The sequence below is a fragment of the Zophobas morio genome, unplaced genomic scaffold (genome assembly GCF_036711695.1).
Source record: "Zophobas morio isolate AGI-343-1 ecotype UQ-CSIRO unplaced genomic scaffold, CSIRO_AGI_Zmor_V1 ptg000010l, whole genome shotgun sequence".
NCBI classification, from domain to species: domain Eukaryota; kingdom Metazoa; phylum Arthropoda; class Insecta; order Coleoptera; family Tenebrionidae; genus Zophobas; species Zophobas morio.
The window spans coordinates 3,945,602-3,958,319 of record NW_026972115.1 but is presented as its reverse complement, the minus strand read 5'-3'; the positions used below and the strand labels follow the sequence as shown (position 1 = coordinate 3,958,319).

General features: G+C 29.7%; 1 protein-coding gene across 5 annotated transcripts in view; it reads left to right on the top strand.

The window, feature by feature from the left end:
• LOC135126174 (cell adhesion molecule Dscam1) overlaps positions 1–12,718 on the top strand; it is a 139,749-nt gene that overhangs the window by 85,123 nt on the left and 41,908 nt on the right. The gene's annotated exons all lie outside the window — the stretch shown is intronic.

The window sequence follows — 12,718 nt, the reverse complement described above, 5'->3', positions numbered from 1 at the left end:
GTTTTCAGTTTTTTCGTTTTTCGATTTTTTTATTTTTCGTTTTTTTGATTTTTCGATTTTTTAATTTGCCATTCTTTCAATTTTCGATTTTTCGTCTTTCCATTTTTAGATTTTTTGATTTTTCTGTTCGTCAGTTTTTAGACTCTGCAATTTTTTTGCATTTTTCGATTATATTTTACTTTCCGATTTTTTTGATTTTTGAATTTTCGATTTTACGTTTTTAATTCTTCGATTTCCGATTTTTCAATTTTCCGGTTTTTTAATTATTCTATTCTCGATTTTTCGATTTTCCGTTAATCATAAATTTTTTCGATTTTTCGGTTGTTTTATTTTTCGACCTTCCATTTTTCAACATTCGAATGTTCGATTTTCCATTTTCTGATTTTACGATTTTTCGATTTTCGTTTTTCCGCTTTTGTGGTTTTTCGATTTTTCTGTTTGTTTCAGTTTTTATGGTTCTGCAATTTGCAGCTTTTAGATTTCAATTTTGTGACTTTCCGATTTTCCACTTTTCGATTTTTTGATTTTTTTTCGATCGTCGTTTTTTCGATTTTCATTTTTTCGATTTTTTGATTTTTCAATTTTTAGGCCTTGCAATTTTTTTACTTTTCGCTTTTTCGAGTATTTGTTTCATCGAATTTTCGAGTTTTCGATTTTCGATTTTTCGATTTTTCCATTTTCGGATTTTCGATTTTTCGATTTTCCATGTTTAGATATTTTTCGATTTTTTTTTATTTTTCGATTGTTCTGTTCGCCAGTTTTGAGACTTTGCAATTTTTACTTTTCCACTTTTCTATTATTTTAGTTTCGGATTATTCGATTTTTGAATTTGCGGTGTTTTGATTTTTCGAGTTTTCAGTTTTTTCGTTTTTCGATTTTTTAATTTTTCGTTTTTTTGATTTTTCGATGTTTCGATTTTTTAATTTGCCATTCTTTCAATTTTCGATTTTTCGTCTTTCCATTTTTAGATTTTTTGATTTTTCTGTTCGTCAGTTTTTAGACTTTGCAATTTTTTTGCATTTTTCGATTATATTTTACTTTCCGATTTTTTTGATTTTTGAATTCTCGATTTTACGTTTTTAATTCTTCGATTTCCGATTTTTCAATTTTCCGGTTTTTTAATTATTCTATTCTCAATTTTTGGATTTTCCATTGATCATAAAATTTTTCGATTTTTCGGTTGTTTTATTTTTCGACTTTCAATTTTTCAACATTCGATTATTCGATTTTCCATTTTCTGATTTTACGATTTTTCGATTTTCGTTTTTCCGCTTTTGTGGTTTTTCGATTTTTCTGTTTGTTTCAGTTTTTATGGTTCTGCAATTTGCAGCTTTTAGATTTCAATTTTGTGACTTTCCGATTTTCCACTTTTCGATTTTTTGATTTTTTTCGATCGTCGTTTTTTCTTTTTTCATTTTTTCGATTTTTTGATTTTTCAATTTTTAGGCCTTGCAATTTTTTTACTTTTCGCTTTTTCGAGTATTTGTTTCATCGAATTTTCGAGTTTTCTATTTTCGATTTTTCGATTTTTCCATTTCCGGATTTTCGATTTTTCGATTTTCCATGTTTAGATATTTTTCGATTTTTTTTTATTTTTCGATTGTTCTGTTCGCCAGTTTTGAGACTTTGCAATTTTTACTTTTCCACTTTTCTATTATTTTAGTTTCGGATTATTCGATTTTTGAATTTGCGGTGTTTTGATTTTTCGAGTTTTCAGTTTTTTCGTTTTTCGATTTTTTTATTTTTCGTTTTTTTGATTTTTCGATGTTTCGATTTTTTAATTTGCCATTCGTTCAATTTTCGATTTTTCGTCTTTCTATTTTTTGATTTTTTGATTTTTCTGTTCGTCAGTTTTTAGACTTTGCAATTTTTTTGCATTTTTCGATTATATTTTACTTTCCGATTTTTTTGATTTTTGAATTCTCGATTTTACGTTTTTAATTTTTCGATTTCCGATTTTTCGATTTTCCGGTTTTTTAATTATTCTATTCTCGATTTTTCGATTTTCCATTAATCATAAAATTTTTCGATTTTTCGGTTGTTTTATTTTTCGACCTTCAATTTTTCAACATTCCATTATTCGATTTTCCATTTTCTGATTTTACGATTTTTCGATTTTCGTTTTTCCGCTTTTGTGGTTTTTCGATTTTTCTGTTTGTTTCAGTTTTTATGGTTCTGCAATTTGCAGCTTTTAGATTTCAATTTTGTGACTTTCCGATTTTCCACTTTTCGATTTTTTGATTTTTTTTCGATCGTCGTTTTTTCGATTTTCATTTTTTCGATTTTTTGATTTTTCAATTTTTAGGCCTTGCAATTTTTTTACTTTTCGCTTTTTCGAGTATTTGTTTCATCGAATTTTCGAGTTTTCGATTTTCGATTTTTCGGTTTTTCATTTTCCGATTTTCGATTTTTCGATTTTCCATGTTCAGATATTTTTCGATTTTTTTTTATTTTTCGATTGTTCTGTTAGTCAGTTTTGAGGCCTTGCAATTTTTACTTTTCCACTTTTCTATTATTTTAGTTTCGGATTATTCGATTTTTGAATTTTCGTTTTTTTTTGATTTTTCGATTTCCGATTTTTTAATTTTTCGATTTTTCGGTTTTGTAATTTGTCGATTCTCGATATTCCGATTTTCGATTTTTCGATTTTCCAATCTTCGTTTTTTCAGTTTCCAGTTTTCGATTTTCCACTTTTTGGTTTTATGATTTTTCGATTTTTCTGTTCGTCAGTTTTTAGGCTTTGCAATTTGTGTACTTTTCGATTTTTCGATTATTTTTTTCCAGTTTTTTGATTTTTGAATTGTCGACTTTTAGAGTTTTCAATATTATGAATTTTCGAATTTTCGGTTTTCCTATTTTTGGATTTTTCCATTTTTCGGTTTTTTGATTTTTCAATTCTCGGTTTTTCAATCTTGCAAATTTTCGATTTTTCAGATTTGTGAATTTCCAGTTTTTTGATCGACCTACGTATTAGATTCATTGAATTTTCGATTTTCGGCTTTTCGATTTTTCGATATTTGATTTTCGAATTTTCGATTGTTCAGTTTTCCATTTTTCAGCTTTTAGACTTCAATTTTTTTACTTTTCGATTTTCCAAATTTTCGAGTTTCAATTTTCAGATTTTTGATTTTTCGATTTTCTTTTTAAATTGTTGAATTTTTCGGTTTTGATTTTTCGAATTTTTGATTTTTAATTTTTCCATTCTTCGGTTTATAGACTTCAATTTTCTTTCTTTTAAATTTTTCGATATTCTATTTTCCGCTTTTCAGAATTTTCGATTTTCAGTTTTCAGACTTTCGATGATTAGAATTTTGGATTTTCCAGTTTTATGATTTTTCGATTTTTGGAAAATTCGAGTAGTCGAATTTTCGATTTTTCAATTCATCGATTTTTCTATGTTCAATTTTTCAATTTAAATTTTGCGATTTTCAATTTGTCCATTGTCGATTTTTAGAATTTTCGGTTTTTCAATTTTTCCATTCTCAACTGTTAGACTTCAATTTTTTTACTTTCCGATTTTTTGGTATTCGATTTTCCAATTTTCAGAATTTCCAAGTTGCTTTATTCAGATTTTCGATTCTCCACTTTTTCGATTTTAGATTTTTCGAATTTTTGTTTTTCCAATTTTTCTGTTCGTTTCAGTTTTTAGGCTTTTCATTTTTTTTACTTTATATATTTTGATTATTTTAATTTCCGATTTTTTTTATTTTTGTTTTTGATTTTTTTAATTTTCAATATTACAAATTTTTGACTTTTCGATTTTTTGGTTTTCCCGTTTTTCAATTTTCGATTTTTGAGGTTTGTGATTTTCCACTTTTCGATCGACATAGGTATTTGATTCATTGAATTTTCGATTTTTTGATTACTCATTTTTAGATTTTCGATTTTTACGATTTGTATTTTTCGATTTTCTGTTTTTTGCATTAGTGAATTCCAGTTTTTCCGATTTTTGATTTTGCGCATATTTGATTAATCAAATTTTCAAAAAAGTTACCATGCTTACAAAAACTTCAAAACATCTACAATATTTCAAAGTATTCAGTTTTGCTATTCTTGATTTCTTCAATAAAATAAATTGAATCAGTCATTAACTTTTTTGAGACACCCTGTATAACCAAATCTAAAAAATATTAATGCAGTGATAAATCACAAGTATAAAACTCATCATATTTTATGCATTTAAGATAGGATTTATTCTGCAAAATTTTGAGGTGACGTCATAAATTTTTTAGAGGGGATAAGCAAATATATTTTAATTAAAAATGTATCATGTTTATCATGATTTTAAAACATCTGCAAGATTTCAAAGTATTCGATTTTGCAAATTCAAAATTAAATTGCAAAATACTGTTTTATACTTTTGATTTTTTTTCCAAAAATCTGGACGTTTCGGATAAAAACTCAACACGGAGTCATAAACTACATGTGTAGGACTATGTTACTGTATACAATTTAAAACCCATTTACTATGCATAAATTTGAAGTGACGTCATCACATTATTGGTGGGGATGATTAGACAAATTTAATAATTTTGCGACATTTATGAAAAAAATATTAGTTAATAAAAATGGCACGTTTTTATTATTATGCCAGTTACATGTCACTCAACGACAATATCGTTTTTTTTAAGAGTATTTTATTTGAAAAAGTGATGAAATTTTTTATACGGAACAATTGCTCGAAAGATGTTAGAAAGCAAAATAATTCATGTCCGGACCATCGTTCCTCACGAACGAAAGTGACCATTATTTTATGGGAACAACTACCTGCTAAATCTTCTCCGACAAATTCGAGAGAACTGGTGTAAGCCATAAATATTTCTTACCAAATGTATATGTAACTACTGTCCGTCCCGTTATTGTCAATAAAATTTTATAGGGTAAAATGTGAATTTCGTTGTAGTTTGAGCCTACCTAGAAATTCTGCCCTTGGAGGATTTGGACCGCCTTCTTCGGTGAGGGCAAGCAAAAACGATCCGCCCATAGGCTCAAAACATTTGCGTGCGATTGTACATACAACAAAATAAGTATAATTTTAGTTAGATCATCCACGTTGTTACTTTGCATCAAATTTTAAGCATTTTCATTTTTTTTTTTGTAACTCTCCATGGACCTGGAGAGGGCGTATAGTAACGTTCTTATTAATAAGCGTTTGGAAGTACTTAGTAAAAGCATTCGCTGTAATTTGACACCTGTTTCCCGTTGTTTCCTTAAGCCATTCACCTATTCGAAAATCTTTAATCGCGAAATTAATTAACACCTTCTGTAATTATCGCGAACAAAACCTCTCCAGATCCTATAATCTCGAAGCCCTCCGAGTGTAAAACTAGTCCGACATCTTCGCACCATCTCTCTAATCATCAAACACGCCTTTATCATCGGCTCGTAAAAGCAAATATAGCTCTCGTTAGGAAATGTGCAACATAAGAACGAGATTATAGCCGAACTTCTCCCGACTCCGAACAATCACAAAAGAGCCGGCAAGTAAATGTTGCCTCGCAGTTTCAACTCCACCAAAATGAAAAGCAATTTGATGTTGTGTATGCAGATGAACTCTCCGACCAGACATTTGCATTGCTAAATTACAAAACGTCCTAAATGTACGAGTAATTCAATGAAATGCATTTCGTCTCGCAGGTTGACGTGCACCTTACTGCATCGCGATTAATTCAATTTCCGCTCCAGGCGCGAATCAAGACGCGACCAGACATTTTTAATTCCTCTTTACGGGGATCCGATGCCATTCATTTGGATTGGAATTTACGGCTCGTGATTATCTCCACGTCGACGGTGTTAAGACTCGCCGGGATCGATTTATGCTAAAAGAGCCATTTTCGGTCGTCTCCTTTTGTCGAAGAGAAAGAGAAGTATGCACTTGGTTCAGTAGCGGTATAAAACTGTCGCTGATTTATTAAATTCCGTTCATTTACGCACAAAGGATGCGCTACATGTGGATTGCAATTATGGCAAACGCGTATTAAATTTTCAGCCGAACGGAGTTTTATATTGTTTGATGATCACCGCAGCGAATTTCTATTGTAATTTATATGAAAAAGAGCGAATTTGATGAACTATTGACTCTGTTATGTACTCAATTGTAGTTGCTGTGTGTATATTGAATTTTTAAACACTAATTTATTTGCTTTAATTCAATAGGGCAGGCGGTTATTGTTTTCGGCTGCGGCCGGGGGCGACTTTTGTGGAATCTCGCATCATTTCTGGGTGTTAAACGGGAAAATGTGCTCATAAACGATTTTCCTGCGGCGACAACATACAAAAATTAATACCGTTTTAATGAGAAGTTGCGGCATTTGCAGATGTTGCTTTTAGAGCTGAAAATTGTCATATTTTATGTTTTTGTTGTCGAAATAAGTCTACACATGTCAAGAAAAAAAAATACCAAAATGTACCCCGCCCACCCACCCCATCTCAATTGTGATGATTTTTTTATCCGTCATGAGCCAAGGGGGCGGAGCTTAACTGCAAAATCCTTATTTCTCTACGAGAAATTAAAAACATGTTTTTGAGTATCGTGTTCAAAGAATACTAAGTATATTAAGAAAAAAATTGGTCTAAAGAGTTTAGACAGTACTTCCCTCGCTGTCGGAAACTTGACGACTGCTTGGCTATTGTGTTTTTTTCTCATTACATTTTTGTAGTGGGAATTTAAAAAAAATTGCGACGACGTCAACATTTTTGCAAGGACACGTATATCAGTTGGGATAGATGTAGTGTAATACTAAGAATAAAATTATTGTATTCCCAAATTTTCGGGAAAATGAATTGGATCGTTTTGAATATTGATTTTTTAAAATCAATAAAATAACGAAACAATTTACTCACGTATCCGGCAACTGAAAATCGTTTATGTATAAACATTCTTAATTTAAGATGACAGGCGTAACAGCATACGTGAGAGTCAAACAGAGAAACTGTAAACAAAACGACCATCGGTTTTATTGCTTCGACTTCCGCTTATTATATAAAACATTGGGTTTTATTTTAATTCTTGACGGTGAAATTCACAATTGGTTGATTATAAACATGTCTATTTCACATTCGCGGAACCAAGTGATCGCATAAAACAAATGCAGGTCTGTAATGTTAAAGTCGATGTAAATAAGCGTGCTACCCTTATGTTTCAACCGAGTTTTTCCTTTAACAAATTTTGTGTCTACCAAATTGGGTTGGTTGGGGTGTAATACTAATAATAAGTGTTGCCTTTAATTTAATCAATAAAATAAATTGACTTCATTAATTTTTTTGAACCACCTCTTAAGAAAATCTAAAAAATCACAAGTACAAACTCATCATATTTTTTGCATTTTAGATAGGATTTATTCAGCAAAATTTAAAGGTGACGTCATCAATTTTTTTAGGAGGGATGAACAATTACATTTTGAACAAAAGTTTACCATGCTTATAATAACTTTAAAATATTCCCAAGATTTCAAAGCATTCGGTTTTGTAATTCCTAATTAAATCGATAAAATAAATTCACGCCTTCATTAATTTTTTTGACTCACCCTGCATATGCAAATCCAAAAATATGAATGGAATGATAAATCACAAGTACAGACTCATCATATTTTGTACATTTTAGATACGATTTATTCGGCAAACTTTTGAGCTGACGTCATCAGTTTTTTGTAGAAGATAACCAAATATATTTTGACTAAAAATTTATTATGCTCTTTATAACCTTAAAACATCTGCAAGATTTCAAAGCATTCGGTTTTGTAGTTCCTGATTAAATCAATAAAATAAATTTACGCATTCATTAATTTTTTTGAGTCACCCTGTATATGCAAATCGAAAAAATTTGAATGGAATGATAAATCACAAGAAGAGACTCACCACATTTTGTACATTTTAGATAGGATTTATTCAGCAAAATTTTGTGGTGACGTCATAAATTTTTTAGGGGGGACGACCAAATACATTTTGATCAAAAATTTACTATGCTTATGATAATTTTAAAATATCTTCAAGATTTCGAAGCATTCGGTTTTGTAGTTCCTGAGTAAATCAGTAAAATAAATTTACGCTTTAATTTATTTTCTTGAATCACCCTGTATATGCAAATCCAAAAAATATGAATGGAGTGATAGATTACAAGTACAGACTGATCATATTTTGTACATTTTAGATATGATTTATTCGGCAAATTTTCAAGCTGACGTCATCAAGTTTTTGGAGGGGATAAGCAAATATATTTTGACTAAACATTTATTATGCTCTTTATAACCTTAAAACATCTGCAAGATGTCAGAGCATTCCGTTTTGTAGTTCCTGATTAAATCAATAAAATATATTTACGCATTCATTAATTTTTTTGAGTCACTCTGTATATGCAAACCAAAAAATATGAATGGAGTGATAAATGACAAGTATAGACTCATCATATTTTGTACATTTTAGATATGATTTATTCGGCAAACTTTCGAGCTGACGTCATCAAGTTTTTGGAGGGGATAAGCAAATATATTTTGACTAAACATTTATTATGCTCTTTATGACCTTAAAACATCTGCAAGATTTCAGAGCATTCGGTTTTGTAGTTCCTGATTAAATCAATAAAATATATTTACGCATTCATTAATTTTTTTGAGTCACCCTGTATATGCAAATCCAAAAAATATGAATGGAGTGATAGATCACAAGTACAGACTCATCATATTTTGTACATCTTAGATATGATTTATTCCACAAACTTTTGAGCTGACGTCATCAAGTTTTTGGAGGGGATAAGCAAATATTTTTTGACTAAAGATTTATGATGCTCTTTATAGCCTTAAAACATCTGCAACATTTCAAAGCATTCTGGTTAGCAGATTAAAAATAAATTTCAAAATGTTGTTTTGTAATTTTGATTTTTTTTCCAAAAATCTGGACGTTTCGGGTGAAAAGTCGATTCAGAGTTGTAAACTACATGTGTAGGACTATGTTATTTTATACAATTGAAAACCCATTTACTATGTACAATTTTGAAGTGACGTCATCGCATTAGTGGTGGGGATGATTAGACAAATTTTGGTTAGCGTTTTACCATCTACATGATATTCTTAATATAAGTACAAAATTTCACAACAATCGGTCAAGTACTTTCGGAGATTATCTGTCTAATAAAAATCCGGGACAACAGACGGACAGACGGACGGACAGACGGACAGACAGACGGAAATGGGAGACCTATTTCTTCGTCTTCTAGGGGTCATGAAAGATCGAGAAAACGTAAAAGTAGAGAGTCGGCCGACGGACTCGATTACAATACTTCCTTTGCTTACGCTCGGGAAGTAAGAATAAAGCTCGATCTCAATTTTCAACTGTGATAAATTTTTCATTCGTTGTCAGATCGAGGGGCGGGGCTTAATTGCAAAATCCATATTTGTCTACAAGAATTTACCATTTTAAACATGTTTTAAGTTTCATGTTCCGAAAAGACGACAACATATATTACGAAAAACGGCAAAATATAAGCCCCGCCCACCCACCCTGTCTCAATTGTAATGATCTTTTTTATTCGCTGTGAACCAAGGGTGCGGAGCTTTTAAACGTGTTTAGAGTTTCTAAGAATAAAAGAAATCGTCACAATTTAGATGGGGTGGGTGGGCGGGGTTTATATTTTGCGTTTTTTTCTTAATATACATGGTATTTTTTGAACAACACAATACTGAAAAACATATTTTTAATTTCTTGTAAAGAAATAAGTATTTTGCAGTTAAGCTCCGCCCCCCCATTGGTTCTCGGCGAATTATATTTTTTATTTTTTTCTTTATATACATAGTATTCTTTGAACAACACGATACTCAAAAACATGTTTTTAATTTCTTGTAAGGAAAAGATATTTTGCAGTTTGTCTCCGCCCCTTTGTTTCACGGCGAATAAAAAAAATCATTACAATCGAGACAGGGCGGGTGGGCGGGCTTACATTTTGCTTTTTTTGTTTTAATATGTGTAGACTTCTTTTCACTACATGAAACATGTTTAAAATGGAAAATTTGTATAAGGAAATGTCAATTTTGCATTGAGGCTCCGCCCCATATTTCCTTGCAGAAATTTACCATTTTAACCATGTTTTAAATTTCTTGTTATCAAAAGATGGCTATGTAAATAAGGAGAAAAAAAGGCAAAATATAAACCCCGCCCACCCGCCCTATCCCTATTCTGATGATTTTTTTTATTCGTCGTGAGCCGAGAAGGCAGGGTTTAACTAAAAAGTCCTTGTTTCTGTACGAGAAATTAAAAACATGTTTTGAGTATCGTGTTATTCAAAGAATACTATTTATATTAACAAAAAAAAAATAAGCCAAAGATTAGGCCCCACTCTATCTCAATTCTCAATTGTGATGAATTTTTCAATCGTTGTCAGATCGAGGGACGGGCTTAATTGTAAGATCCATATTTGTCTACAAGAATTTACCATTTTAAACATGTTTTAAGTTTCTTGCTTTGGAAAGACGACAATGTATATAAACAAAGAAGGAAAAATATAATCCCCGCCCACCCACCCTGTCTCAATTCTGATGATTTTCTTTATTGGTCGTGAACCAAGGGGGCGAAGTTTATCTGTAAATTATACGAAAATGTAGGAGTTAAAAATTGAAAAATTAAAATACCTATCGAAAAATTGAAAAACCGAGAAATCAAAACATCAAAAAATGGAAAAATTGAAGAACCGAAACATTGCAAAATTCCAGAACTGAAATAGTGAAAAACTGAAAAATGGAAGGAAAATTGAAAAATCGAAAAAGTGAAAAAATTCAAAACTGAAATCTTGAACAACTGAAAAATGGAAAGAAAATTGAAGAATCGGAAAAGTGAAAAAATCCAAACCTGAAACATTGAAAAATTCAGAAATGGAAAAATTGAAAAATCACAATTGAAGAATTGAAAAATCGAGAAAAAGAGAAATGGGAAAATCAAAAAATCAGTTAATCGAAAAATTTAGAAACGTCAAAAATTGAAAATTGAAAAATAAAAAAAATTCAAAATCGTAACACTCAAACATCGGAAAATTGAGAAATCGGAAAATGAAGAAATTCGAGAAACCGAAAATATGAAGAATCGAGAAATCGAAGAATCGATAAATTGAAAAAACCCAACAGTAATATGTCGAAAAATTGAGAAATCGAAATCGGGCAAAACTGAAGTACCGTAAAGTTAATAAATTGAAAAACTGAAAATTTTTGAAAAAAAAAATCGTATCAAAAACTAAAAATTCAAAAAATCGAGAAATTGAACAATCAAAAAATTGAAAATCCAGAAATTGAAAAGTTCTCAATATTCAAATCCTGAAAAATTGAGTCTTGAAAACTTGAAAAATTGAGAAATCCAAGCATTAAAAAATAGTAAAATCGAAAAATGTAAAATTTTAAAAAATCCAAAAATTGAAAAATAAAAAAAGAAAAATCCAAAATTTAAAAATTCGAAAAATTGAAAAATTAAAATATCGAAAAATTGAAGAATTGGGAAACCGAAACACCAAAAAATAAAAAAAAAAACAGAAATCTAAAATTCAAAAATCAAAAAATTGAACATTCGAAAAGGCAAAAAGTCGAAAAATCGAAACATCGGAATGTTCAAAAACTGAAACATCGAGAAATCAAAACATCAACAGTAGAGGAGTCAAAAAATCAAAAAGTTAAGAAATCAAATTAAACCAAAAATGAAAAATCGAAAAGTTAATAATTGAAAAATTGAAACATTTTTAATGAAAAAAAATCGGTAAACAGAAAAATGGAAAAATCTAAAAATCGAGAAATTGAACAATCTAAAAATTAAACAATTCAAAAATCGAAGAATTGGAAAACCAAAAAATCTAAACCGAGAACTTGAAAAATCGAATAATCGAGATATCAAAACATCAAGAAAAACAGAAAAATTAATGGAAAATGTAGGACTTAAAAATTGAAAAATTAAAATACCTATCGAAAAGTTGAAAAACCGAGAAATCGAAACATCAAAAAATGGAAAAATTGAAGAACCGAAACATTGCAAAATCCCAGAACTGAAATACTGAAAAACTGAAAAATGGAAGGAAAAAATCGAAAAAGTGAAAAAATCCAAAACTGAAACATTGAAAAATTCAGAAATGGAAAAATTGAAAAATCACAATTGAAGAAAGAATTGAAAAATGGAGAAATAGAGAAATGGAAAAATCAGTTAATCGAAAAATTGAGAAATCGAAAAATTTACAAACGTCAAAAATTGAAAATTGAAAAAAAAATAATAAAAAATCGTAACACTCAAACATCGGAAAATTGAGAAATCGGAAAATGAAGAAATTCGAGAAACCGAAAATATGAAGAATCGAGAAATCGAAGAATCGATAAATTGAAAAAACCCAACAGTAATATATCGAAAAATTGAGAAATCGAAATCGGGCAAAACTGAAGTACCGTAAAGTTAATAAATCGAAAAACTGAAAAATCGTATCAAAAACTAAAAATTCAAAAAATCGAGAAATTGAACAATAAAAAAATCAAAACATTGAAATCCCAGTAAGTTGATAAATAGGAAACTTTAAAAAACAAAAATTTTAAAAATCCAAGAATTGAACAACAAAAAAAATCCAAGCCTGAAAACTCAGAAAATCGAATGATCGAGAACTCAATAAATCAAAGAAATCAAAAAATCTAAAATTTAAAAATTCGACAAATTGAAAAATCATGGAACTGAAAAATCGAAAAGTCGAGATAGTGAGAAATCTAAAAAC